This window comes from Melozone crissalis, unplaced genomic scaffold, assembly GCF_028551555.1.
Source record: "Melozone crissalis strain CALT ecotype California unplaced genomic scaffold, PUWL_Pcris_2 ptg000009l_1, whole genome shotgun sequence".
Classification (NCBI taxonomy): Eukaryota; Metazoa; Chordata; class Aves; order Passeriformes; family Passerellidae; genus Melozone; species Melozone crissalis.
In genome coordinates, this window is record NW_026535787.1 from 20,699,039 (window position 1) to 20,705,527 (window position 6,489).

Below are 6,489 nucleotides of genomic sequence, written 5' to 3' on the forward strand. Positions count from 1 at the left end.
GACTGCATTCTAGCCCTAGCCACAATTTTAGGAATTATTGAATTAGATTCAAAAGAGTGGTTCCACATTTTCCAGAACGGGGTGCATAGAAAACTCAAATCTAAGGCAGAAATACTGGATGTGGAGTGTCGGAAGTCAACCAAAGTATTGTGCAGCTCAGATGCTGTCAAGATCTCAAGGTGGGGCACGTTTAAGAGGAGGTATGCGGCAAGGTCTGAGAATGTATTCCCTGAAGAATACTCCTGCTGCCATGAAGGTGGTCTCCCTCTCTGCTGGTGGCATCCCAGGTGGTGGAGGCAAAGGCAGAGAAGTATGCCTGGTGGGAATCCTAATTGGCCTGAGCCTAGCCATGTGCGGGACACAGAGTCTGCGCATTGAGACCCCGATCCATGACAGAAATCAGAGCTCCGTGGATGAGCATAGTAAGTGCACTCAGATGGTCCCAATCGAGCAAAGGGACAAGGGGATCTCAGCATACCAAGCCACAGATCAGAACCTCTGATCTGTACTGCTGAGATTTGGAGAAGGTCTTCTTTAATCTCCTCTCTGAGGTTCTTGTGATTCTTCTCTATCTTATCCTCTAAGTTCTGCAGACGTGTTTCCATTGCTGCGATTCTGGCATGTGTTGGGCCATGCACAGCATCCGCATATGCTCGGAGCTTCTTTGCCATATCAGGCACAGTCTCATCCCTCTCATCCCTCTTCATTATGGCTAAGGCAGAAGCATATTCATGTGGCCCAAGTCACACAAGTTTTCACCACATCACAGATGTGCATGGTATCAAGTCTGGGTTCCTAGTTGTTACATCATCTGAGAAGACAATCTCTGCCACTGCCATTTCTCTCAGGCATTGGATCCCTTGTTCTATGGTCTTCCACTGTGTTTGCTGCATATAAAGATCATCTGCACACATCTTTGTGCAACACTTTCCAAGACCCATGCCCAGAGGCTGTGTGGATTAGCCCCCCTCATCATTCCTTGGTCGATGACAGGATCATGTGACAGGGATCCCACATGCCTCGCTTCAGTGCCATCCAGAATTGTAGCCTTGCCTGCAGCATCCCAAGGACGGACTAACCAACTAATTATGGATTCATCAGGTCATCGGGTGTAATCCTTCCTTAGGCCACGAAGGTCCTTCAGGGAAAAGGACTCAGTATTGGCTTCTGATCTTGCACCTGCTGCTTTGACTCCTGATTTTATGTCAGGAGGTGTTGAGGGTCCTTCTCCTGCATCATCATCATCATCATCACCATCATCATCATCATCATCATCATCACCCACTGGTCAATTAGTCTTGTCCGTGCATTTCCCTCTTCTAGTGCTAGTAGCAACAGCCATTGGTTGAGGCTTATTGTCTGGTTTAGCTGCTGGCTTAGGCTCACTAGCTAATTTGGCCGCTGGCTTCGAGCCTGGGGTGTTGGCTGCAGCTTGAGTGACTGGGATAGCTGCTGATCTATCTCCCTGCCCTCCTGCCTCTGTCTGCTGCCCGACAGCGATAAGCATATGCCAAGGCTCAGCTCACTGCAATGATCTTCCTCTCCTTAGGGTCATCCTAGTACTTTTCTTTCAGGTATTTCCCCACCTCTGCTGGATGCTGAATTTTTTCATGGGGAAAGTCCCAGACTGTAGGGTCAGAGAATTCCTTCAGGATTTGGCCCATATCCTCCCATTTCCCACACCACTTGGGATTTTCCACACCTTGGTCTACTCCTGGGTCAGGGGTCTCATCAGCCCATCTAGAAATCTGGGGGTCTGGCAGGTACTGTTTGATAAATGGCACTCGGGTCAAATTGCGCAGATCGGGCAAAGAGATCTTGTGTTTAGATCTGAAGGCTGGGAAGCAGAACAGGCAGTCAGGCAAGCACCAACACCAAGTACTGAAAAGAAATGTAGAACCAATGTCAATCCCTGTTTGCAGCAACTGAACAATGTGGGTTGGGGAAAAACAGAATCAATTTTTGTAGTGTATCACCAGGTGAATCCATTGTGTTATGACAATGTGAATCTGGGAATGTGCGTGATGAACGGGAAAATGTACTAGGTGGGAAGAAATATAAAATTTGATAGCAAATTCACCCTGAACAGAGAGCCGATCATATTGGACTTAGCACAGGCAAATGATGATAGAGTCTGCCTGCAAAATGATAGGGCTATCTGTTTTACAAGGAACAAAGATGGAATAGATCCTGAGGGGAAAATTAATGAGATTACTCAGGAGCTGAAAAGTAGGGAGTCAGAACTGAGAAAGAAAAGGGTGGAAAAGGAAAGATTGAAAACTTTGGGCAAGCAGTATTCAGAGACAATATGCTGATGGGGAACTACCTTCCCCAGACCGAAACTTATTCATTGATTTAGTTCAGGAAATTGCCACAGAATTGGGATTGTCAAACTGTCGGATTTGCGGGGGGCTGAAATCGACAGAGAAGTGGCCTTGGAAGGGTGAGGGTTTGGCTCCAGAACAGCTTTTGAAATGGGACAATCCAAGAGTCTCAAAATTGGCACAGAGACCTGAGGGATGGCTGTTAGATCAATAAGTGATTGGGACAATCTGCATCAGTAGAGAAGGGAAAGAATATACTGAAATGGTGGGATACGTGCTGTGTATAACCACTTTGTCGGTATTTAGGTTGCAGAAAAAGATAAATAAATCTTTTTGCATTTTTGATAATTTGGCTTTCGATTGATCATTTATAACACTCTTCCATCTGGTTTGTAGTTTATGATGCTTTATCTTTTTCCTTTCAAAGTCTCTTGTACCAGTTTGCCCAGTGGAAAAATAATGTATGTATTTGCCCTTTGGTTCCTTTCCAAACGGGATGACTTCCAGATTGATTCTGGCATGCTGCATAGCCTGAAACACCCTCGTGTGGTGTAAATGAAGAATTGAATAGCTCGCTATTGTCAAACATATGGCTCGCAGATGCCAGGGCTTGGCTCACAGCAAACAAAGGGAGATAGAGAAGCAGGCAATATATTGATAGAACTGACACTGAGGCTATAAGTGGTGGGCAAAAAAGACAGGGGAAATCAATATTACACAGGGTATATTTTGGATTATAGAAATCTAAGTATTTGCAATGGGCTTAGGAGGTGCAAAAACTGTGATAGTAACAGTGGTTTTCTGACTTGATGTAAAATGGAAAATGAACACCACTGCTCGTTGTGCACTTGAAAAAAGTGGCATTTTCAATGCAGTGATGTCTGCAGAGCTTTGTGATTGAGTGTGTCTGATGGTTTGAGATGTTAAATGATTCCACTGCAGTCAGGGTAGAAATGGTAATGAACAGCTTGGAAGAGTCTGAGTATACTTACATGAAACATTTAGCAATTAGCTTCTCTCTCTCCAAATGAATCCTGCAGTTTTCTTCTCATCAGCAGCAAAGTAACCTTTCAAATACATGGAAGACACAGAAACTGCTCCAATAATTTACTAATCTCTTGCCTGCTGATAAATTGCATTGTAAGGATTTGGAATTTACAGGGCACTGTAGACTTTGGGCTGAAAAGGATGATTTTTAAAACATTAACAGAAAGCTTTCTAACAGTGTAAATGTGGCCTGTTTAAGAATGGGATGTGTTAGCAGGGTATTCAATGTGGTAAGGAGAAAGAGGCTAAGCTCCCTGTAGCACCTGATATTATCAGCTTATTTTCAGTTCCTTTAAAGCTCTTTTAAAAGTTCACTGTTCTGGATTTATATTCTGTATATGGCAGCTGACATATTAAAATTGAAATAAATCACATTTGTGTGTTTGGAATTAGCTAACAGTGAAAACCATATGCCTCTTGGTGCTTAAATAGCATCAGCCTGATCTGCACAGCCAATCTTTTTACTATGCATTTGAAACAGGAGGGATTTGAGCTGCTAGATTGTCTGGGCTGCCTGTGACATTGGCTTGTGCTCTGCACCCAGACAAAAGGGAATAGCTGAGTTCTCAGTAAATCCACGTAAGGCACAAATGTGACTATATAATCTGTGGGAGAAAATTGATAGTAAAATTTTAGGCTATCTTCACTGCTGAATGTAATTCATATGGGAATGCTCCAGCAACATGGAAAAATACAATAACCTACTAGTCTTGATACAGAATGAAAAATGTCAATAATGTGGTGTTTTCCTTGTCTGCTTAGGCATTCATTTTTGCAGCTTAACACGTTTGTTTTGCCACTTAAACACTTGCTTGAAGTGGAGCATTTCATTGGTCTCAAGTGACAAGACCCTACATAATTTGTGAGTTTAGTCCCTGGAAAATAAAATTGTATTATTAATGCCATTTGTTCCCTCTGGCTATCTCAATTAATGATCATGATTGCAAAGTTTGGTACTGATTACAGAAAAAAATTACGAAGTTTTGTGCAGATGGAAAGAGGTTTTGTGGAGGCAACAGGTAATTTAATACTCTTCTTTCTTAGAAAAAGAAGGGGTTTTTGGACCACAAGAAAGTTTTGCTAGTGGTTACTGCTGGCAAGTGTCTGTGAGTCTCACCCCACAATACTGAATGGATGCATGTCCTCCTTCCCTTACCACTCTGGTTGCAAGCTGGTGGTGTCCCACGCAGTCTAAATGTTCTTTGCAGGTTGGAGATCTAGACACCATCTTAACCACAAGAGCCAGGGTGTGCTTATCCTGCACATCATAGCCCGGGCGTGCTGAAACTACCTGTGCACAAGGGAGAAAGTAACTGCGCTCTGACAGCACGGAAGTACCCGATGCTGTCACATTCTCCAGTACCATGAAAGAGTGTAGGCAAATGCTCAGAGGTTTTGGGGAATCTGTGAAGAGAGAAGGTTTGAGATTCTTCCTGCTTCAGCTGTAGACCCCTCTTTTCTAGCTGATCTGATGGCAGAGGACTGCTAAGATCTGCTGTCATGGCAGATGTGATTAGATTCCTTCTCCCATGTCAGAGCACACCCTCCTGTTCCTCTTCAGACTCTGTTGCCTGTCAAACACACCATACTTATGGCCTTTGAGAGATGGGAAATTGTTAGAAATGCAGGATGGGGCCTGACAAGGACACCCAGCAGTACTGCGACAGTAGTCAGCCTTAACAGTTTTGGTTCTAGACTTCAGTGTTTACAGTTTCCCTGCCCAAAGGCACAGAGATGTCCCTGGGAACATACCAACCTCTGTGAAGTCATTACCCCTGAACTGCAAGGCTTTCTCATCCTGGAAAGCTACACTTGGCACAGCCGTGGCTGCCAGCTGCATGCAAGGTGTTCACAAGTGCTCTTTTCCTGGACAGCCACAAGCTGCAAAGTGGGAGCAGGACAGAGTGAATAATGTGCAGCAGAACAGATATTTAAAGGAGATAAACTTGCAGGGGGAGGGACTGTTTGGAGCTCCTATGTAACACAGCATAATGTAACCACTCTCTTAGTTGAAGATAAAAATTTCTTTAGAAGAGAAAATGTTCATGGTGTCATACACACTGCTGTCTCCTACATCAGGGCAAGTGTGGTCTTAATGGGAAGGGGGAGCAGGGCTGCAGGACAATGAAATGCATGCCATGAGATGCTACCCTCCATGTTCTTCCTCGAGTGTGAGGGTCAGGAGTGCCTTGTGAAAATTTATAATAAAAATTACACTTGGTTTAAGCCTCTTCAGTATCAAAGATCTAAAAGCAAAATGTCTTTGTTGGCTTCCTTGAGAAGAAAAATGCTGACTTATGGAAGGAAACAGAATTCTGGTTGTATTCTATGAAAATATACAGTTAATGCGTATTTACAAATATATTATGTATACTTTAAATATACAGTTCAATCAGCAGTTTCACTGTATATCAGTTAAAGTATTCTGTGAATAATGTGCAAACTGTAATATACCAAATGAAAAATACCTGGCTAATTAAAAAATACTTCCTTACAGACAAAACAGAGGACTTCCAAAATACATATCTTTGGTGTTTTGTATTCAGCCTTTAGTAATTTGACAGTGAAAAATTATATTTCAGAATTACATTTGTGGGGTTTTTCTCTTTTTTTTACTAACTTGATGGAGTAGGTCTCAGTGTTGCCTATCTGGTCATCTCTATATCCTATGGGAAGAGTAGGGAAATAGTATGATTGTACATATTTTTAAGGAGTGGTTAAGAAAACTTGCTCACAAAGCATTATCCTTCAAAGTCACATAAGAATGCAAGGGAGGAAAAGTGTATTTCAGAAGATCAATTTTGTGTATCACAGCAAATCCAGAAATTATTTTGGAGAAAATTCTTTCCCCAATAACTAAATGCAGTGAAAGGTCAAGTGTAAGAGTGTCAGGCGAAAGGAATTGTGGAAGAGCACGTGGTGGGGGATTGCGCTATCTTGCTCCTTAACCCTTCTGCTGCCATGTTGGCTCTTGCCAGACAGTGGTAAATCTCTCCAGATAAGACACTTAACTGACCAGCCAGCATCACAAAACCAAGCTACTGGCCCTCTGTGTCGGGGGTAGCTTCTCAGGTGCTATGGTAGAGGGAATGGATGAATTTTGGGGGACTGGTGTTTC